Raw genomic sequence first — 24,378 nt, 5'->3', positions numbered from 1 at the left:
GTTCGCAATATTGTATGTGTGTGAAACAGTTGGTGTGGTTTGATTGGCGCGGTTACAAATGACGCACGAACTCAAGCAGCGTCGTTTCAGTTGAATGATTTAAGAACGGATACAATGAAGTTCGGAGCTTTTGTGCAAAATAACGCCCGGGCTGTAGTGTTGTCAGGAGAACTCAAGCAGAACGGAATGTAACGCAGCTCTCTGTGTGCAGCCAACTGTAACGAACGCTTGCTGACGAACAACGTTTTGTTAACGTATATCAATTGTAGAGAAATAGTACATTAAAATGTTCAGCTTAACTGCAACTCGTTTGGTGCAACCATCTATTGTGTTGATCCCTCGTCTGGAACATCTTGATGTGTTCCAATGTGTTCCAAAACTTCCAATGATTGAGGTTTTACGAAGGAAATGTCCCTGTGACTTATTATCTCGTAACTGCTCTGTCGGGAACAACCCATGACGTAACACCAGAGTAGTTCCTACTCGTCAGTCAAGTATTTTTTTCTTTGATATTGTTTGGATGAAGGAATTAATTATAATGAAATTGTTGAATTCAAAACATAATCTTTATATATTTCTGAGATCATCTTCGAGTTTAAATTACCAACTCGCCTGATAACAAATGGTGAGGTTTTAATACAAGGCTGGAAGCAAATTCTCTGTTATGGAAATGTTGCATTGAATCACACGGATGTAGGAAAGAAAACATGAATTTCAAAATACTATAAGGTTTGGACCATGATCGGATAGATTCAAAAAATACAACGACCAGACAAAAACTCATGGTGTTTCAATGTACCGCACAGTGGGACGATGTGGTTGGCGTCAAACACCGACATCTGATGCGAACCATGTCTACTCATGAGCGACATCTAGCGTATCACCTACTGTGTCTGAAGAGAAGAAGGAAAGGAGATTTAGGTGAAAGTTCACCGCACAGTGGGACGATGTGGTTGGCGTCAAACACCGACATCTGATGCGAACCGTTTCTACTCATGAGCGACATCTAGCGCATCACCTACTGTGTCTTGAGAGAAGAAGGGAATGAGATTTAGGGACGATGTGGTTGGCGTCAAACACCGACATCTGAAGGAAACCGTTTCTACTCATGAGCGACATCTAGCGCATCACCTACTGTGTCTGGAGAGAAGAAGGGAATGAGATTTAGGTGAAAGTTCACCGCACAGTGGGACGGTGTTGTTGGCGTCAAACACCGACATCTGATGCGAACCGTTTCTACTCATGAGCGACATCTAGCGTCGTTCCAAACACACTTGTATTGGAGGGTTTGTAACAGACATATCTCATATGCGTGTTGTTACTTGGTAATAAATGTTGTCCAGATCAAATCCTACAAGATGGTTATCTGTGACGAAATCACAGTCACGTAGGTACTTGATTCGATAACTTTGATGGTTACATCGCTCCCCAACTCCACATGCTACTTAATTTATTGTGTTCCTTGTTTATCCGCATAGTAGTTTTGAGAAAAATACAAATGATTTTGTAAAATACAAATGAGAATTTGTTTGGAACAAGTTGCATTTTTTGCACATTTTTTAAAACGTGGATGCCGATGACCTGCGATCCTGATTTTCCTTTTGGTTTCGCTTCCTGGAGTCGCCAGGATGCTCATTTACCAGTAGATAACATCGTGGACAAAACTTAACATCCAAAATATGTCTACTGGATTTCATTTGTTTACCTTTATTTTATTTTTGAAGTCATCTAATCTCTTTTACAAGCTAAAGCGTTTAACTTTTCGCCCTCAGCGTGAAAGTAAATGTGACAACTTTTAATGAAATAACATGCAGAGAATCAGATAAAATCAACTTCTTTGTTGCCGTTTTTTGCTGTGTACATTGGTAATCAACTTAGTGTGGATATTAATGCTTTTGGGTTGCTTAATGAAGATCCCAAAGAACTCTTTATTCTGTCACAAACTTACTTGCCCTTAGACAACGTTAAGTAAAACAGACATGCTGCACGTCGTTTTGGGCAAAAAAAAATTACTCTGTTTTACCTGAAAGTGCCCTTGCAGTAATTTCATTCTATACATAAGTATATGCAATGCCAATTTCAGCTATACTAAGCTTTCTAAAATTTGTTCAGTATTTGCGGTGACTTTTTATTGCATCTGAGTTGACGCAAGTACTCAACACAAAGTGTTTACCATTATCACCAATTTATCTAAAGTTATCGTCAAAAACGTCCATACAAAATTATGAATGTACATAAAGTGTTTCAAATCTCTTTTTTAGCAAAAATATTGGCTTGTGAACGGAACCTATCTCGTCAATCTTGTTATGATATTCGATTGTCGGTATGTGCGCTTGAACTTTGATATGAAAATGAGATTTTTCGTATTTTCATTTCTACTTATTTCAGAGAGTAATTTAGTCGGAAACCATTCCACACGACACCTTTCCATTCTCGAGTTTTCGCAAAAAAACATATTGGGCCGTTGCCAAACCACCATCCACCACCGTGTGAATTCGAACAGGTGTAACCTGGCATGTTGGTGTTGTCCCGATCTAAGGTTATGAAAGGTTTTCTGTTGTGGTAACTGAGGCTATCTCCTGGAAAACAAAATTTGAGTAGTTTCGTACAGATGGCCACTGTTTCGACCTATGAGGTTTGCCAAACGGCCAAGCAAAGACTTGTTTTTTAAAATTTGTAAATTCGATTTAACAGTGACTATCCCAGTCTAACTGTTGTTCATGACCAAACCACAACATGGTTTATGACCAGACTCAAGTAAAAAATGATAAATATTCCTAAGTCGTCTGTTTGTTTCAAGTTTTTACGACATATATGTCGCTGTCTGTGCAGGTATCATCGGTAGGTACACCGCATGCAAAAATGGACAAAGAGAGGAAATAGTTTCCACAGCAACACTCGGTCCAACGAGACCTTTTCGCACTAATTTATGTTGGTAATTATGAAATTCTTGCAAAACCTTACCATCCATCCTCCACCGTCTCCCTTTGGTCGCAAAATACTTTCAAAGATCCGCCAAGGTGGTAGAGAACTTTTTCTTACGTTTTTCTGGGGTTTTTAGTGTTTATGCGCTTGATGCCCTTAGAAAGTCTCGTCTCGCCGGTTGGCAGACGAAAAGTCGGTTTCAAATAAACACTTCAGGAACTTAAGTGCCAGAAAAACAATTCTGATTCATGATATTGAGATATTCTGGCACGTAATTTGTTAAGAGACATATCCTGCCTTGTAGGTTTGAAACTCCCAGTTGTAGTTTAACGAGTTGTGAAGTGACGTCAGTCAGGGCAGTAGTAAAATGTCCTGCATTTTCCTTGGAACCATTGGATTCCTTGAGCACGGCCGACCCTGTTTCACCTGTTGTTGGTGGTGCAAAGAGTCAATAAAAACAGGTAAGAGAGAATGGTAATATAGTAGATAACTACACTTAACCCATGGGCGTTAAACCTGTATTTTCCACTGGATGAAATCGCCTTGCTTGTAAAATATGAAGAATTTTTTGTTTCGTCTTATTTTTTTGTTAATTAACCACAGCCAACGAATTCATACTTCAGAGAAACAATTTAAGTGTAAGACTTGTGATAAAGCTTTTAACCAATCAGGTCATCGAACGACACATGAACGAATTCACACTGAAGAGAATCCTTACAAGTGCACTTTATGTTCAAAAGTATTCAGCAAGAATTCTTATTTAAGTACACACGTAACAAAATTTCACCAAGAAATGTGAATCCATATCCGAATTCATATTGGAGATATATTACAAGTCTAACATCTGTCTTAATGCTTTCTGCAGTTTAGGCTCTTACATAAGTCACATTAGAAATTTGTTTTAGACCGCATATCAGTAATTCTATGAAAAACGTTTTGCACGCGGGGAATGCCCGTCTTGTTCTCCTGCGTCATAGAGAGTCTCAGTTCCGTCACAAGGCAACCGGTGATGCATTGGGGTCAATTTTCCGGTTGAATGAGCAAGAAGTCACGTGGTGTAGCCAGGGCGATTTTCAGCGTGTTTGGTGCAGTTTTAGTGCATTTTTTGCTTTTCTCACTCAGTCAGACGTTTGGTACAGGGTGCTGTGAAAAGTTTAGTTGAAAAACCATCAAAATGTTCAAGGGGATGTAGCTCAAAATTGAATCACAGAAGTATACGTTAATTTGTAATTTTATGTTAGGCCCGCCTCTTGGATACGCAGTGAGGTGAAAATTAGTTGCAAGATAGTTGCTTAAAGCACCACCTAGGGGTCATTTCGGCTCCCGATCAGTCATTATTTTAGCTAAATGGGCTGTAAAAAAATGTAAGATGGTTTTGCGAAAAAATGAATCACAAAAACCTCATCCAATTTGCAATTTAATGTTGGCCCTAACCCTTTTCTACGCAATGGCAAAAAAAATTGTCACAGGAAAGTTGCTTTGGTTGCCCCCTGGGACTGTTTTTGCTATCTTATAGGAAAAAAGATCCTCCTGGAGGCTCCTCAGATCCTTGCTGTGTTTTGGCGGATGCAGCTGCAATCAATTTTTTTTCTCTATGAGTAGTACCAGTAGATCTTCATGGGTCACTGACCACAGGAATTGTTGTTGGCAAAAAAGCAAATCACTCAGTATGGGTATTAATGGTGATAGCCTTCAAAACTAGATTTTTGGGATTTAATACTGATATGCGGTCTTTAGAGTGGATTTGTTTTAGATTCTGCAGCGTACCAATAGGATTCCCCAGTCGCTGCTTTGCTGAAGCTAAAGTCTGTTTGCGTGTTCTTGCTGATATAGACTACTGAATTAAAAGCTCCGTGAACAGACTTCTTTATTAATGGAAACGCACGATTGCAATTACCAGGTGGCTTAAGTTTAATTTGTTTTAAGCGCGTTTAACACGTGACAGAATTGCAGCGAATTTAACTATTAAAAGAACGTGCGAACGTTTACAGCGCGATGTCAAGAATAACGACAGGGCCGAGAGAGTACGAGCGACTAAGAGGGCGAACAATTACTACGAGGGCGTTTTATAACAAACATTCAGGAAAAACGTGGTTGTCCAGCAGCAGCTTGGTTTGAACTCTGCAGGAAGGTTTAGCTCCGCCTGTATCCTTTCCGTGTAGTGTTCCAGTATTGAATTTCAGGAAACATGCGGCGTGGTCAGAACTAGGCCAGGGAAAACATGCGTGTTGCCACAATTCTTAAATTGAGGCAGTCAAAGAAAGCCTCAAGTTATAATGAAGATATTTTTTGAAATTATATTTTTTAATTATATTCAAAACAATTTTTGAGTTTCAATTTGAACCATAGCAAAGAATAAATATAACCATACAAGTGATGGTTACTCATGTTTTGACGTATATTTCTTATTTGCATTCGGTAAAAATATATGTAAGTATTGTCAATTTGATACTGAAGCTGCCAGAAATCGTGATAATTAGAATATGATCTTCCTTTGTTAATGAACACTAAATTCTGTCTAAGTTTTCGGTTTCTATTTAAAGTCGGGTCCACACTCACGCTTTGCGCCGGCGGATTCTTTGTTTGTTTCATTGCCGCGTGCGTGCGCTCGGGACAAAGCTTGGAAGCGTGAGCTTTCGGTCACAAGGGGTCGCGAGCTTGCGAGTGCTCGGCGTATTACTCCCGCGACTTGCCGCTGAGCGTATACGTCGCAAAATCATTTTGATTAAGCTCACGCCCGGGCATTCCCATACATTGGTGTAAAACCGCAAACAACTCACTCAGGTAAGGACGTTTTGATCCGCATTATCGATGCCCTCAGATAAAATGTCTTTGCTACTGTAAGGACTTCCCACACAATCTTTGTCTTTTATGTCCATCACTGTTTTGTATTCTGTGTGCGTTATCGGCTTATCACATGAATACGTTACTGCCGTTGCTCCTTCCCCGTTTTTTTGCCATGATTTACCAACAGCTTGAGTGTGGCCTCTTGGCGATTTTGAGTACGTGTTACGATGTCCGCTGGTCGCAGAAAAAATTTAACGTTTTTATCGCCTATTTTTTTGTCTTGGCGATCCCGAAACTGGACTTACTGATGGGTTTTGTTGTGTTTTTTTTTTTTTATTGCTTTTCTGGTTACATTTTGTGAAAAAAGCAACTACGCGTATGAACAATATACAAAGAAATAAAATGGCACCGGCACCGATAAACCATAAAGGTTGTAAAGGTGATTTCCTCACGGAGAACTAAAGATCATAAACTGCAGGCGTTGATCGTTCTTCACTCCTTTTGTTGTTCCAGGAATATATTATATTGATCCGCAAAGACAGTTCCGCCGGTCACCGACTTTCACAGGATGATTCCGGTGTTTTTTGACATTTTCTCCAGAAAAAGAATTTGATAAATATCATGCATGATGTGTGCCAACACTGTAAACCAATTTGGGTAAAATGACAAAGGCAACTTTGGGTACAATGGTAACATACCCATGACTTTTGGGTAAAATGCTACTTTACCTTTTGATTTATACCCAAAATAAAGTTACCCAAATAAATATACCCAAAATTATTGGGCTTATTGTTGTTTACCCAAAAGTGTTTGGGTAAAGTGATGCTTGTACTGTACCCAAAAAAATTGGGTTATTGTTTTGTTTTATTTTACCATACACAATCATATTTAAACACATTTTTAATAAAAATCCAAATAAAAAATCAGATTGTACAACAAAAATTTAAGGACTTGGCGACTCATGTATGTCCCATTACACTAACACTATCAACAGGTTCCAATCTAAACTTTGGTCGAATAACATGCAAAAACACACCAAATGGTGATAGAAGAGATAGAGGTTGTGGATATGTTAACTTGCTTTGACATACATAGATGCACACAGAATTGATTTCAACAACCCATGCATGAAAGTGTTCATGAAAATAAAGTGTGTCTACTTTGCGTCCAACCAACCAACATTCGTTATTTGCATCTACACCAATCTTATCTATTAAAATGAACTCTGGCACATTATCTACTGATACACCAATGCACACAGTCAAGTTCACAGAATAGTTAATGCCATCAACAACAATTTTTTCAATCTGAGTAATATATTCAGTAGTTGTTGGAATTCCTGGAAATTGTACAAAAAAATCATTCCTTTTACATATGGTGCCTTTAGAAGGATTATTGTAAAAGCAAAAAATGTCATGATCACTTATTTGTGTGGCTAAATATATTTGATGCTGAAGGGCTATTGAGTAAGGCACATTTTTATAATTATTTCCTCTGCACACAATATTTTTTAATGTTTTATGTTTTGCTTCAAATCTCATACATGAATAACGTATAAGTGGGCCAATTTTCCTTATAAACCGTGGATACATCAAAAGGTAATGAAACTTGGGCGTAATAGAACAATACGGGTACAATACTTTAAACTCATTAAAAAGTTCCTGGAGGGTTATTTCTAAATCCACCAATGTCTCGTTTGATATTCTGGGAGAACAAACCATATCCACAACATTAAGCAATGCCAAATACATTGCCCAATGCTTGTCATCAACAGGAACATAGTTTCCTATTAGCAATGAAAGATGTCTTGCCAAGCACCAGTACTGTGAAGCTAAACATATTCTATTAGTATATCTACTTTTATTAAACACATGGACTTACCATTTTGATGAAGAGTTTTTGAATCCTTATCCAAGAGTTTGTGTTCATTAATTAAAGTTGGTTTGTTTTTTTTGTCAACACCAAAATCAAAGTACGTGATTTTTGAATTTAGACCTTCTAAGGAGAAGTATTTTTTGGAGTAAATTAGGGTCTGTGGATAAAAAGATTTATAATTTGTTAAATTGCACAGGCTATTATACTTATTGCCTAATAAATTGTAACAGTGCAATATACACCTGCAGTAAGACTTTCAGTATATAAGGAACAACACCCTCAAAAACATCATGATGCACATCCGCTGCATAATTGTCAATAGGGTGAAAATAATTTGATAAAATAGAACATTTCCACTTAACACCAAGCTGTGGCTTTTTGGAAACCGAAGCTTCTTGCAAGCACCGTCTGTATGATGCTTTTGTCCTGACAACACACTGTTTGTATGAATTCTGCAAAAAGACTTTCTTAAAATATACTTAAAAATAATCATGTGCCTGAATCTGTTACCTTTTTTTGTATTGCAGCACCAGTACATTCACAGTAGCGTGACACGTAAGTATTACTGCCAGAAAACTTCTCGGTGAAACCGAAAATTGAATGGGCTGCAAGGTTGTCCATGGCAATTTGGGTTATTGTTCCTTTGACATGAAGCACTTCATTTCCAACGTTAACTTTAACACCTTCCTAAAAGAAAATTGATGAAACCAAACCAAAATGCAAATATAACTTACTTACGGACTCTAGAACTTTAATGTCATGATTTAACGATCCCAAAATTCGAGGCCATCCTATCGATGGATGCTTTAAGTCTTGTGTATAAAACATGGTGTTTAAAAATATTCTATTTAGAGCCGCATTAAACTTTGGATGGACGTTAGCAACCAAAAAATAAATTCCACCTAAACGTACAAAAAATAACAAGAAATTAATGTGATTTACTATTTCTATCACATAATTTGTTTGAATGGAATACAATGACTTTTACCCATATGATGTTTCTTTGTTTTGGAGCCCAGTGGGTTAACAACTTCAAACCCATCATAGTAAAAGAGCAGGTGAAGTGATGGGCTTTGGAACTGACAAAATGGGTGTTCTTTTAAATATTCTCCATTATACAAACTTTCATACATACTGCTTTCATTTGGCCAACGTTTGCTTTGTTCAATCTAAAGTAATGTGAAAATTTTGTTAATTCTGTTAAAATTTTGTGCATATAACAAAACTTACACATTGATATAAACTTGAATGCTCAAAAATAGTCTGAAGCAAATCAATGAGTGGAACATATTGCATGGAGTGCACAGTTTTCCCTCCTGAGGACTGATTAGAAAGCTCCTCATGCAAAACAACAGTTTTGGGGGCCTGTAGGAAACAGTAAATCAAATTTTGAGAACTTAATTTTTGAGCTGCATTTGTTTTATAAACTCACCACAAAGCATGGTAACAATTTTTTTCTGCAGCGTTCGTTTTCAATTCCATGAAAAGGATTGGCCAGACCCATGCCAACTGCAAATATTTCTTCTATTTCTTCAGTGAGAGAAAAGGTTTTGCAGGTCTTTAAACTTTCAACAAAATATTTCGTTTGAAACTCAAGTAGTTCCTCTGCCCATTTTTGAACCATGCACAAAGCACTTTCAGTCATGTTGCAATCCCCTTTTAGTTTCGTCAGTGACAATGCCATCTCGGTTTGTCTTTTTGATACATTTTCAGAGCAGGTGTATGTCACACACAAGTGTGAAGGGGTAAAACAGTCTGTAACCTCATCATCAGAAAATGCAAGATCATCCGCCGAAATGTCCTGTTCTTGAGGATTCTGAGATTCAGTATAACCTGACAATGAACTCTCTTGGGGGCACAAACTTCCTGTCCCACGTTGTTGAAACAAAGTATACCATGTGTTTGGAACCTCCCAACGTTTTCCAAAATGCCACTTTCTGACATGTTTACGCAGTGAAAACTTGCTGTTGAACTTCGCGGAACAGTTATCAATTTTGCAAACTAGTCTGAACCTTATATCGTCGGTATGGCTTGCATACACGTGCCGTTTAAGGGCTAGCAAGCTTATGAAGAAAGAATGACAAAAATTGCATTCATACAGCATGACTACAAATTGCTCACGCCGTTGGTACTTTTTGTTTGCACGTTTACCCTGTAATCAACCACCCGCTGCTGCGAAATGTTTTGACACCGGTTGGTGACGATTCGACGCGTGGGGTAATGCTGCCATAAAAACTAAAAATAGTTTATTATCCTAATTGTTATGAGCTCATAATAAATCTTAATCTTGTGAAAATAAACGACTTGATTTATCTGAATTTTATTAAAATCTGCTCGACGTAACAGATTTACTATTGAAACTATTAAAAAAAATCAAATTTACAATCCTTCAACCGTGTAAATTAGAAAACTTTTTTAAAACATTTCTTTGCTTTCAAAATTATTTGTTTAAAATTCAAAAAATTAAAAAAAAATGTGCGCGCCTGAATACTCGCCGAAAAGGGCGCCAAACCAACTTGCCTCCCCCAGTCTCAGCACTTTAAAGTTCTTTGCCTCTACCTGCGTGAGCGTGATTTCCGAATGATTGGGCGCGCCTTTTTCTTAATTACAGGTAGTGTTGTAAGCTGTTTCGTGTGTCATTTTATGATTTAATCAAAAAAAGTGAAAAAGACGTAGAATGGATTTAAGCATTCAAGGTTTAATTGATTTTGTCAAGACTACTCTGGAAGACGTCCCACAAGAGGAAGTTCATCAAATAAATGCTGAAATTGAGAGTAAGTTGTATATACTTTTTTAAACGTGAGAAAAATGTAATTGCCAAAGCTGTGATAAATTACACTTAACTTGGAAAAGGTTGGCTATATAGGCCTATTATGCAATCTATCAATATTTTAAAAATATAATAAAGGGCCAGAGTCAAGTGAAAACTTTTCCAGTGCTGTCATATTGTTTTATATGTTTTGTAGGAAACAAAATTGATGGAAAAGCATTATTATGCACCAAAGATTGTTTCGACATGTTTAAATGCACGTTTCCTTCAACACCAAATGGATATCTATTTAGATTGTTTGGAGCATTTCATAAAAAATTTGAGGACAAATCAGCAGATAATTCTGATGACACTGAACCTTTGGACGAATCGCTTGACCTTTCCTCGTCCACAATTTCATCATCAAGTTGTTCCTCGGGTTCAAATGACAAACTACCCCCTTTGACCAGACCATTGCCCAAAAAGTTTCCCATGTACAAATGTCAGTTTGGTTATAGTGGCAAGGAAATGATCAGAACCGGAATAATTTCATCAAGTGGAAAAAGGGAAGTAATAGGGGAGTTGGTGCTTGTAATGAAGTGCTATGAAAGGTAAGAAAACATTGTATTTGTTCATGAGGCAGAGTCAATGTAATGTATTTTTTATCCAACAAATTTAGCAGACCAAGCCGACATCTAAAGAACATGACAGTAGATGCTTTCTTGGAGCAGTACAAATCAGCTCGTCTTGGACTAGGTGCAACAGATGCCAAGGTTAGATTGAAGTATAACTTATCAAGTAATTCAATTACCATGCTTATTTATTTACATTTCACAGGCATTTTGGTACAAAAAAATATCAGACCGACTAAATGCACAAGCTAAAAAACAGCGAAAAATCTTGGGTACCCCTAAATCAAAAAGGGCATATAACAACATTGGTGGCACTGCCGACCCTTCTTTAAAGCGGAGAAAGGTTCCACATCAATCAAATGAAGTAGATACACAGGACGAAAACTTGAATGACGAGGCAAAAGAAGTATGGATTTAAACTTTTTAAAGCTTTGTTATGGATTTTTGACTTGGTTATTTCAGATCCTGCTGCATGAATTTAAAAAAACAACTTTGTTGCGCAATAAGAAACTTATTGCTGAAAAAATGGAGGAAACATTTTATGTCCGCAGAAACTTTGTTTTGGAAAACAATCCTTCTCTTATGGCATTAACAAAAGAATGGCCAGCTTTAACTATGTACGACGAGGTATGTTAATTGTCTTTATGTATTTTTGTTACAGATACATCAAAGCCACATATTGACAAGTCAGAGCTCCACTGCTGATTATTTGAATCTTCCTCTGACTTGTCAATTTGTAGCGGCTTTGAACCATAGCTTGACTGCGGTAACTGTAAATTTATTGACCGAATTTAATGTAATTTATATTTCTTGTAGTTGCTTCGTGAATTTAAAAGAATACAAAATTTTACTGATGAAGCTGCTTTAAACAGCATTGCTAAAGACTTGTTTCAAAAAATTATTAAATATTCTTCGGGAAAACCAAACAAAACACCCTCAATGAAAAAAATATTGGACTTTTTGCCGCTTGATGAAAATGATTGCTTTACTGGTAAGTCTAAAAAAAAACTTATCACATAAAAATGTTTTTGAAATGTTTTTTTTTGTAGATGTTCACTTTATGGTTGGAATATTACTTTTGTGTACTTTATTGAAGTCCAATACAAAACGGCAATTCAGCAGGGAGCGGTATTTGTTAGATTTGTGTCCTGTGAGTATAAACAATCATGTTTCATAGTGGCTTGAAAATGTTTTTTTGATTAAATGTACTCATTTTATATCCACAAGACTAGAAAGGCTAAATTATTTGTCTCCGAAAAGTTATTCTGTGCGTAATTAATAAAAAACTTTGAAATTGAGCATTGTAAAAAAAATCCAATTTAAGTGTTGGAAATCCTTAAAAGCATCCTTATTTTGTAGCACAAGCCAATATTAACCCTGAGTATGTAACTAAATTGTTTTACTATTTAGGCCAACACAACATTTGAAGATACCAGGGCCGCCTTTGGGGATCGACAACAACCTGTGTTGATTGTGTATGGAGACATTTTCTCGCCGCAAAAAATTACACTTTTTGCGGAGAAGAACCCGGTGCTCAGTGTGGACAGCATTTCTAAAGGCATCATAGCTTTATTTGCTGTGTATTATGTTCTTAATTATCAATACTGCCCACATGTTACCAAAACACTGCAATTTCTTCAAACATATTTGCTTAATATTCCTGAAAACTCAATGTATGATTCAGTGTGTGAGTTAAAACTTCAACTTGACAAAATAAGCCTGTAGTTATTTGTGTTGACTAATTATTGTTCTGTTCATTAAATGTTTATTGTTCACGTTCTTTCTACAGAATGACAAGAAACAATAAATATGATTCTTCAAAAAAACAAGCTGTGCAATATCTATAATTAATGTGCAAAAAATGACACAGATTCTGGGTATAGTGAATTTAAACCCAAAATAGTGACCAGACAAAATTGGGTGAAGTGTGGCACTACCCAAATATTATTGGGTAAATCTATAGGGTAAGAAGATATTTAACCCAAAAATATTTGGGTTCAAATAACCCAAAAAATATTTTGGGTTTCCCAACGAACAGACCCAATTTTTTTGGGCTTTTTTGACCCAAATTGGTTAGCAGTGAAGTATATACAAAGTTTCGTTACTAACAACAATCGTGCTAACGTTAGTGTGAATGTAAATATGTTCAGCCTGATGTATCAGACAAACCGGTCAACTCTCAGTCAAGTGAAATGCTATTGTAAGTTTGCTGCAGAAACATGGTGGAAAAACATCCGATAAGACCAAGATAAACATCCGTGGTCCTCAATCTTCCTCAATAACAGAAAATTTCCTGTCCAGTAAAGTTGTCTTTTTCGCTGCACAATTGTGTATGTTTCAACGTATTTATCACTTTAGTGCCGCTACATTATACAAGCAGTCCAGCAAATAATTTGCCAGGCATATATTTTAAATTTATTTTTGATCACATAGAAATATTCTTCATTTCCCATTTTGCAAATCAATTTACTTCTATCAACTATGGCAAATATTTACCAATCTTTCAACTGTGGTGCCCAAATACGTTCGTAAATTGTAAAAAATATGTAGGTTCTTTAATTGGTCGCATATAGGTCTCGATTTTTCAACGTTTTGTAAAATATAAAGAATGACATTTTTAGGTTTTAAAAACATGCAAAAAACAATCATGTTGTCATGACACTAAATTTTGAACAATTCGATTACGAAATTATGAAAGCGGCACAATTTTGTTTCACTCGGTCTATTGCAAATTTAGTAATTATGAAGTAACAAACCAACCTTACACTCAATAATGCCAATTCTTACCTTTATGCTACTACAACTGCTGCGCTGCGTAACAATACACGAGACACTTGCGTTTGTCATGATTGTGACAGTGTTAATACAGGTCGAGTGGAATTATAGCTTAAATAATATAATGTTTGTGGTTTCTCTGATAATAATTTTTAATTTAAACGTAGTCCAAGGGTGACAATACATGTGATGAATAAAAAGGATACACTTGCGAAATCCCGTCATAAAGTTTAAGAGTAACGAATACGTGGTAAACATTTCTGTAGTTTATGCCGTTGAGGCTTTTTGCATTTCAAGCTACTATTTCATATCAAAAATATAACAATTAACAATTCTCAAATGCAAACAATCCCTCAGTTCGGTGGTGTGTACACTGTTCCATATGGCGGGTATACATATAAAATGTTTCCAATACTCGGAGGTTATAGGTTAAATTTTAGTCGAACTTTGCGAAGATCTACATCAAAGTAAAATACAAAGACTTATTGTTGAGGAGCAGAGGAAATTACGCTGTACAATGTTCACATTCCACATGGGAAAACGGGCTTCCATAACAGAAACACATTGCATAGTTCAGCGGTGATCTTGGTGTTGGTGATGACGTAACTATTTACATTATTGCGTTTATTTAACTTTGTAATTTTACGTTTGTTAAGATCGCATATCCAGCTAGGCAGCAATGCCTGCAATCCTCATGTGATCGCCAAGCAAGGATCTCTGTCCAGCGAAGCTTTGGCGTTTGTGAGCAACCAGATACGAAACTGTGTGAAAGTTAAGCATGGAACTGTGTGACCGAATGACTGGTAAGTAATAGTGTGGATACCAAGCATGTGGAGGTATAGGAAATTATGCGTAACAGCTGCTTTTATTAAGTATTTCAAACATAGTAGGTTAGAAGATGGTGTGAAGTTTACCGTTAAGATAAGAAATATTTTGCTGAGTCGATATGGCGCTACCTATTACGTTTTCTTTAAATGCAAGGAGAATAAATACATAGCAAAAACGTTACAATGTTCTATAACTAAAACTAATTACCTTAATCAACGTAATCAATCAATACATAAACGACTGCAGTTGCTTTGTTCAAGTTTTTGTCGCACTCACCCACTGCGTGTTTCTCTGAACGCATTATTCCTCCCTGGCCCCTGCGCCATATGATTGTTAGGTTTGTCGGGAAATGAACGCATTGGTTTACTTTTGTTGTGAGGCCAAATGGCTTCATATGACGCAGGCATCTATAAATATTCAGAAATTAATTTTACTGAGAATTAGATAATTTTTATTGCATTTTACCTTGTACTAATTATTTCCATTTTTAGTCGCACTCATTGCTCCTGGAACACTCGTTTGTGCTTCAGGTTTTGACGGTCACGTGTGAGCGTGTCTTTTTTTCATTATCTCCGCTATCACCACTAGGTTCGCTACCACGTTGTAATGTGAGCTTGATGAGATAGCGTAAAGAAAAGCGTAAATTCGAGACTTGTGACTTCATATATACACCCAAAACAGTAATTTGCTGTCGCAGATAAATAAACAATGCCTAACCGAGGACTAGATCCCTCTACAACTATTAAGCAAGTCCTTTACTGATGTTATGAGACGTTAGTGACAGAATACATGATGACAGGGGTTGAAACCTTGTGAAAATAAATTTGTAGAAATATTATTTGTAAAAATAATTCCACTGTATGTCCTGTTTCGGCCGCATGTTTAGAAAGATCTGTTTTCTCCTTATGGTTTTTTACGTCCCTCTGGTGCTCTTTTAACCTTGTTTTTTGTGCACGGCTAGTTTCCCCAATGTACACGTCGCTGCAACCACCGCAGGGAACAGGACATGCGGTAGACTTTACAAGGACGATCATTTTGGAACGCGAATCCGATATGTATAAGAGGATGTTTTTAGTCATTGAACATTAATACGCATGCGTCATCACTCAATGACAAAAAGCAAACTCTGTTTCCACTGGTGTATCGACACTTGCAAGGAAATTTGCCGTTAAATATTGCGCACTCCAAAAACCTTGATAACCCGTGCGGTTACTGATAATTGTACAGTGCAGGTGTGTTCGCACCTTTCTTATCGTTTTTTTCACTTCTTCTTTCCTTTTGTGGCGTTTTTTCTTTGTTTATGTACCTCGACTGTGTCCACTTTGCTTAACTTACATTTGTTACCTCCTGATGAAGGCTGCTGCATAATAGCCGAAACGTTGAGAAACGTCGATAATGTAAAGTTTGCTAGGAGGGCAGTATTCAGCAATCAAATATGCCTGGCAGCGTCAGTTACAATTTCTTTGCAGAAATTGTTGTTAGTTCGTTGTTTAAGACTAGTAAGACACGACCACCTAAAACTGCCGCACTCAGCACATCACATGGAGGTTGTAATGCTTGAAACAGTAACTTTCATTTGAGACGCAACTGGTTGAAATTATTGCTATTTTACAGGAAAGATTAATAATTTCCTGTCCAAAATGTCAGCACAGTGTTCACGCCAAAAAGACACAAGTTGTGCATGGAAATGTGCAAACATGAAACTGTGTCTTGCGGAATATTAACGCTATTATTTAGTGCAGTATTTCAATTTGAATATATAACTAAAGACAACAGGTGGTTGCCCTGTTCGCACCTAACTCTTAAAATGCACTAAGTTATCAATTTTGCACAGACTTGTATGTGGATCAAGTTTGAAAAAACTTTGTGACCCGGTGTAGCTGTAATTTCCAACAGATTGTGTTATGAGCATGAGGTTTGAGAGTTTATTCTCTAATGACCGAATTCGATGTAATCTTCGTTGAAGGAAGCAAAGATATTTTATCTTTGAGCAGCGTAATGCGCATCGAAGGTTCTGTCACCCAACCCTACACCAATGTATGTGCATAACATTTCTTGTTAGACCAACATTTGAGCGGAATTACTCTACCACCGTATCAGATAACGCAGTAATATCCCCTACGTATATGTGAAGGTTGCCTGCCAAGTTGTCCGTTTGCGCACTCGTGTACCTAGGCCACAATATATCCCATGAAACCACTGAGCTCCTGTAGCACAATTGGTAGACCGTTGGGCCTGGTAACTCCAGGATCGTGGCTAAACCAGCTGAGCTGCAATGTCTGGGCTGACAAGCCTGAAAATCTCATGATCGCGATAAGTTAGCTGTGATCGCCAAGCAAGGATCTGCGCAGTGGGGCGATCCTGCCAATCATGACATTGCATGAAATATTACTGCGTGGTAAAATTGAATGGATTAATGTATATTTTAACGCCAAGATTTTTATTTTACATATATTAATGTTTATTGTTTTACAGGAAGGATTTAGGTTCAACGTTCAACGTACTTTCCTTTGTGGTTCATGACAATTTTGTTGATTCACAGCAGAAAGAAGTTTTTACGAATCATAGATCACAATCACTGGCGAAACACTCATACGTTTGGAACAGAAGTGACCTAAACAGTTACTCTAACGAAGTGTGAAGAATGAAGTCGTACAAATGCACGTTATGTTCTAACTCATTCACTCGGAAAGCATATCTAAGTACACACGCCAGAAGTCACACTGGAGAGAAAACTCACAGATGCAAAATTTGCGAAAAATGTTTCAAAACTCGCTCAACAGTGAAAATCCATCAACGAATTCATACTGGAGAGAAACCATTTAAGTGTAAGACTTGTGATAAAGCTTGCAGCGTATCATGTTCTCGAAAAAGGCACGAACGAATTCACACTGAAGAGAAACTTTACAAGTGTAATATTTGTGACAAAGCTTTTACTGATGCAAGCAAAAGAACAAATCACCTGAGAATTCACACTGGAGAGAAACCTTTCAGATGCAAAATTTGCGAAAAATTTTTCAAAAAGCCATCAACGAATTCATACTGGAGAGAAACCATTTAAGTGTAAGATTTGTGATAAAGCTTTCAGTCATTCAAGCCATCATACAACACACGAACGAATTCACACCGGAGAGAAACCTTACAAGTGTAAGATTTGTGATAAAGCTTTTAGCAAGAATTCTAATTTAAATACACACGTCACAAAAATTCACCAAGAATTGTAAATCCACATCCGATTTCATATTGGAGATATATCACAAGTGTAACATCTGTCTGTAAGCTTTCTGCAGTTTCGGCTCTTACATAAATCACTTTAAAATTTGTTTTGGAGTGGATTTGTTTTAGATTCTTCAATTTAGACAGACGAAGAAATACCAACTCAAGTTATAATGAAGATATCTTTCGAAATGTAATATTAGAGCGATCAGTACCAGTATCAGTGTAAGATCTTTATTACAGAAATATTAAGTTCGCCTATTGGCATCTTCAGTTTCTATCTAAAACAGAATAGCAATAAAAAATTAAAAACCTCAACAAAAACAAAATACTCAACAGCAAGTCCACTTTCGGGACTGCCAAGACAAAAAGCCAATGCGATTAAAACGATAAAAACTGTTTTCTGCGACACGCCGCTGTGGTAGCAAGAGATGCGACGAGAGACTGCACTGAAGGTGTTTGTGGCCAAACGCAAAAATAGGTGGTGGACGCAAGGGTAGTGACGTAGAACTGCGATAAGGCGATTACGCAATAACGCACACAGAATACAAAAACAGTGATGGAAATGAAGACAAAAAGATGGAAGAGCGCGAAAAAGGTCATTTCATGAGGGGGGAAAATCATAGGCTGAATGTTTATTCACGCCCTGAGGTCGTTTAACCATTTGTCTTCACAATTATCCATAAGTACCGTGCGAGGTTCTTGGACGAAAATTGCAGTAAAACAATCTGCAATGTCCGGTTTGCTTTTAAATATGATATGGTGCTTATTTTGATGGTGTTTTACTAGCGCCATCTTGTCCCCTATGGCATCTTTGAAACGTCCTGCTTGCCGTGTGGAACGATGTGAATTCCATGTAAGTTTTTGTCGTAGAGGGATGGTGTGGTGGAAAAGGATAGTGATACAGGTGGTAGAGTGAACCTTTGTCTTAAAATTCTTTCGGCCGCTGCATAATGCGCATTTTCCGCAAGGTCGAGAATACCCACCAGCCTGTGTGTTTCCAAGTGCAAGGGCACGGTGGATTGTCAAAAAAAGTGTTTTTGGTAGCTTCAAAGTGACGGAAGCTGCAGGTTTTAAGAGCTCTTTCCTTTGTGGAGAGTTTATTTAGTTTGGAAATGCAGTGGCCTATACTACCCTTTTGTGGGACTTTTCCGTGTTGCGGGGCCAAGTCGTTGTTTCCAGTTGGCCGCTGTTGCTACGACATCTGATGTCATCTTCTTGGGGAAATGAGACCGTAGAAATTTTTGCTTCAACCGTTCAAGGCTGTGGATGAAGTCCTTGTCTACCTCGTTTAGGCGGCGCATACGTATTGCTTCTGCGAACACAATTGATGTAAATTGATTTTTTCGAACATTTGCATTCTATACTTTATCAGCATATACTATGGTGGGCTTTTTTGCATAACACAACAACTTGAAAAATACTTGGAGTTTAATTATTTGAACAAGAAAACTAAAGCAAATATGTTGCTCAACATTCTATAAACCAGAATAGCTTTATTGACAGAAGTAAATAATAAACGAAAAATAAACAATTTATCACCGTTTTATTTTTGGGCCGTTTTAATCCTTACATTTCCAATATACATTACCAATATTTAACTTGTTTAAACATTATTTCTTTTTGGAATCTTACGTCAATCTACCATTTTCTGGTCAGTAAGATTACTGGTGGGTAAACATTCTACAACCTATAGTGGAGATCGCTGGTCATTTTTTATGGGAAGCAAACAGACGAACTCATTTCAAAACCTTTCAATTCGTTTAGATTCTCTTGTTGTAAGGTCCAGCGTATCTTAGTCGCTTACATTTCTTCCAACAGTATGAGTTCGATTGTGGATTCTGCATCACTTCTACGTTTGTTTGGAAATCGCATCTAAATGTTTTGTCTTCTTTGGGGCTTTACGTGGTTGAAAACGTAATATTTGAATGCTAAAATATCGCCCAATGCTTTTAGATAATACGTGCAAAACACGTGTGGCTGATCCATTACTGCAGACCACACAATAACAGCAACTGTATGCATGCCGTGGTGTGAACTAAGTGTGAAAGATTAATAACTTCCTGTCCAGCAAAGCTGTGGTGTTTGTGGCCAACAAGTCACCAAACTACGTGAAAGTTACGCATGGAACTGTGTGAACCTCGAGTAATCGTAACAGTCTTGACACCGAGCATGTGAAGGTACATTGGCCTCAGTTAAAATCACTTCGTTCATGGCAAGAAGGAATTCGCGTAACAATTGTTTAATAGAAGCAGAAGTATTTTACACATAGAACATTAAAAGGTGGCGCTAAGTTTGCAGTTTAAAAAGGGAAAGACAATAGTGATTCGACAATGTTTTTAAGCAGTTGAGATTGAAATAACTCAATATTTGCTACAAACGACAATGCAACAAACAGAGACAAAACAAATGGTGAATTGAGAGATTAATTTACATATTTAAATCCAAGATATTTGTTTTGCGCGCTGATATTATTATTGAAATAACAAGTAAAAGTAAGTTTTTTTTTTTATTATGGTTTATGAGAATATACTTGCTTCGCAGCGAAAAACTTTTTATATGCGCGCAATACTTGGGAATAAATACATGTGAGGTATAAGAAAGACGAAATACAAACGAAATAGAAAAGCTGTTGTAGCATCAGTGACGAACCATACTGATATTTAAGACACAAATTATCAGAAATATTACGTTGACGAAGTTTGAAGAATGAATCCCTACAAATGCACATTATGCTCTAAAGCATACACCAGGAACAGCCATCTAAGCAAACACGTTCAAACTCATACTGGAGAGAAACCATTCAGATGCAATATTTGCGAAAAATGTTTCCAAATTCGCCAACAATTGAAAATCCATCAACGAATTCATACTGGAGAGAAACCGTTTAAGTGTAATATTTGTGATAAAGCTTTCAGCCATTCAAGCCATCGAACTACACAGGAACGAATTCACACTGGAGAGAAACCGTTTAAGTGTAACAGATGTGTTAAAGCTTTCAGTCAATCAAGCCATCGAACTACACACGAACGAATTCACACTGGAGAGAAACCGTTTAAGTGTAACAGATGTGTTAAAGCTTTCAGTAGATCAAGCGATCGAACGGTACACGAACGAATTCATACTGGAGAGAAACCATTCAGATGCATTATTTGCGAAAAATGTTTCCAAACCCGTCAAGAATTGAAAATCCATCAACGAATTCACACTGGAGAGAAACCATTTAAGTGTAAGATTTGTGATCAAGCTTTCAGTAGATTTTAAGTGTAAGATTTGTGATCAAGCTTTCAGTGTTCAGCTGTATCTAGTCGTCGTATCAAGCTACTTTTTTCGCCAAAAATGTTTTAAAGTAATGAACATCTCTTAGTTTAATTATTAATGTGTTTTTTTCAGTAGATCAAGCCATCGAACGATACATGAACGAATTCACACTGGAGAGAAACCTTACAAGTGCACTTTATGTTCAAAAACATTCAGCAAGAATGCTTATTTTTATTCACACGTAAAGAAAGTTCACCAACAAATGTGAATCCATATCCGAATTCATATTGGAGATATATTACAAGTCTAACATCCATCTAAAAGCTTTCTTCAGTGTAGGCTCTTACATAAATCACATTGGAAATTTGTTTTAGAGTGGATTTGTTTTAGATTCCTAAATTGAGACAGTCAAAGAAAAACCATACTCAAGTTATAATGAAGATATCTGTCACGGAATTATTTCGGCGACCCAACGCTGCCGCCCTAATTCAGAAAAGGGGCGGAACCTGCAGTAACGGCTCACCACTAAAGCCAAAATACCTCATACTGGTTTCACTAAATGGGTGTCTCTTTAATGAAAGAACCAAAACTGACGATAAAACGTACATACAATACCAGTAAACGCCAATAAACCCTCCGATGCAAACTACTTGTTTGGCAACACTAAAAACAACCATACAGCACGACGCCCATCTCAAGACTAACAGGTCATATAAACAGCACTCCTTGCACCGACCAATCAACCAATCAACGACTTGCACGTGAACCAATGGAGCGCTACGGAATGTGGCAAACACAGAATACGACTATAGTGCGGAAATAAACATTGAGGGAAATTTGATAAAACGTGAGTGCAAGAAACAAAAGAAAAACAAAAGCATACTGCGATGTGTTGTGCACATATGTGTAATAGGGAGTGCTTTAAATAAACAACGGAAGTAATCAAAAAAAATTGATATCAGAGTTTGATTTGAAATGATTTTTTTTCATGGAAAATTCCTTTTTTTGTCCTATCTTGCGTCACTAGGACAGTTGTTAGTAGGAATTTTAGCATGTTATGGTAAATTTGGTTCAACGGGGTAAGTGTATTTGACGCGGCCATGGCAACTTTGCGTAATACTAAAGGTACATCTACAACAAACATATATCCAAAGGTTTTCGGTTCTACGTCAACTAAAAAATGTAGAAAACTGCACGAAACGTAGCGAAAACCATAAATCGTAAACCTTTTTCACTGCAGCGAATTAGACGCTACACATGGCGCTCGCGTCAACAAATTGCATTGTTTAGATAGGAGAAGGCGCCTTATATTGCAGATATCGAATAGTTTTAAACATAGGAGAATCCACAAATTACGTTATCTCAAATAGGTCAAGGTTTTACAACAAACAAACAAAAATATGTCACTGTGACGTCACAAACCAAAGGCATATTTTGATTATTGGAAGACTGAAGGGTATAGCAGCAACGACGTTTCTTTGCTCAGTGACATTGCCCAGTGATTTTATTTTGGGTGTGATGTCATAACTTTAACCTCATCCATGTGTTGACTTCAAATTGTTAATTCCAACATTTCTTGTTACAACTATATTGCGAAAAATACATTGGTGGTTGATTGTGGCGAATTAATATATCTTTTGCTGTGAGTGGACAAAACGACAATGCTTAATTGTCGGTTCGTCTCTGTCGTGTTTTCAAAAGTTCATGCATCACGTTAGCGATCATAAATGCTTTAACCACAAGAACACCCTGTCCCAGTAACTGTTTCATTTTTACACAACTAAATATTATAGGTCGAAACAGCGGATTAATAGGTCGAAACAGCGGCCATCTGTCTGCAGCTAAAATTAACATCGAAATCAGTTTGTTCCACTTTTTCACTTGTTGTGCACTGTTTAATGCAAAACTATACTAAACCAGTTTTACAATGTTTTCCATTCCTATGCATAAGGCTTGCTGCCAGCACTCGCACGACCAAAGCGCCTTCTATGACGTCACCTAACAATAATCTCGCTTTCGCACGATTTCGTTCGCAGCGGCAAAAGTGCGACTTTGTTCAGCTGTATCTAGTCGTCGTATCAAGCTACTTTTTTCGCCAAAAATGTTTTAAAGTAATGAACATCTCTTAGTTTAATTATTAATGTGTTTTAATTTTCCGTGTCACATGCACTTTAAGTGAGGATTGAAAAAAAATAAAATATCGCATAGTTTTTACCCGTTTTAATAAGTTCATATAATCAACAAGCTTAGAGAGTATAATATGCGATTGGTCATTTTACGTAAGTTAGTAGACGTTTCGAAATCGAACTGGGTCATCATCAGTACTAGAATGTAAAATGATCAATACCAACTAACGTAAAATGATCAATAGCATGTTAGCTTTGGCTTTCTTATTGAAATTAATTAACTCCCAAGTATTTTGCACCTCAGAGAGTTTAGATATACGAAATTTTTGCCACCTAATACAAGTTATAAATACACATTTGGCCAGAACATGAAATGAGATATTTACTAAAATGTGTTGAGTTTTATTTCAGATAACAGACCACAAATAATTTAATAATTAAACCCACTTTAACCGTTGACCGCATTCCACAATTTTGTGGAAACCAATTGGGGAAAGTACCCGAAGTTAGCTTTGGATGAAATGTTTTGTGATTTCTATGTTTTTTCTGTGGAACATGCGACGTCATTTTTGTTGTTTCTCATAATACAATTTTCTCCAAACTGAAAAAATCTCAGGGCTCAAATACAAGGACAAACATTCGCAAATTACTCGTTTTGGGGACCCGGTCTGTGATACTCGCCGACTTCCGATTTTTCGGATGTTTGTTATTAAGGTTTTTTTGTGACGTGTTATACCATATTAATAAATACCCACGTTTATTTTGTTCCACTAATGATAAGCTAACCTTATCATAGCATTCTGTTTGGCAATCAAACATTTTTGCCATACCGATAAAATACACGAATCGGTGTTAACAAACCGCCAGATCCAAATTATCCGGCCGGATTTAATTGATATCTATCCAGATCCGGCCGGGCCGGATAATTTGGAACTGGGAACATCACTAGTCGTTTTACTAATGCTTGAGGTTTAATAATATATAATTGCTTGCAATTAACTTAAAACTTGGTAGGATGCTCGTCGCCTCCGACATCCCCTGGGACAGAGGTCAATCCTGTGCAAACTATTTACGCTGCCAACTCTTCCGTTACGTACACATGCACGAGTGGTACATTGGTGGGAGAGGACGTACTCGTCTGCTTGTATAATGGCAACTGGAACCTGCCCGATGCGCCCATGTGCAACGTGAATGGTCAGTGAAA

The 24,378-nt window shown here is 37.1% G+C and overlaps 2 pseudogenes; one reads left to right on the top strand and one right to left on the bottom strand.

The window, feature by feature from the left end:
• The first annotated feature begins 10,264 nt into the window (after positions 1 to 10,264).
• Positions 10,265 to 24,378, top strand: part of LOC145906436 (uncharacterized) — a 144,982-nt pseudogene continuing 130,868 nt past the window's right edge.
• Positions 18,169 to 19,091, bottom strand: LOC145906263 (uncharacterized; annotated as a pseudogene).

This window comes from Ascidia mentula, chromosome 6 (assembly GCF_947561715.1).
Source record: "Ascidia mentula chromosome 6, kaAscMent1.1, whole genome shotgun sequence".
Taxonomy (NCBI): Eukaryota; Metazoa; Chordata; class Ascidiacea; order Phlebobranchia; family Ascidiidae; genus Ascidia; species Ascidia mentula.
This window is presented reverse-complemented; position numbering and strand designations above follow the sequence as displayed.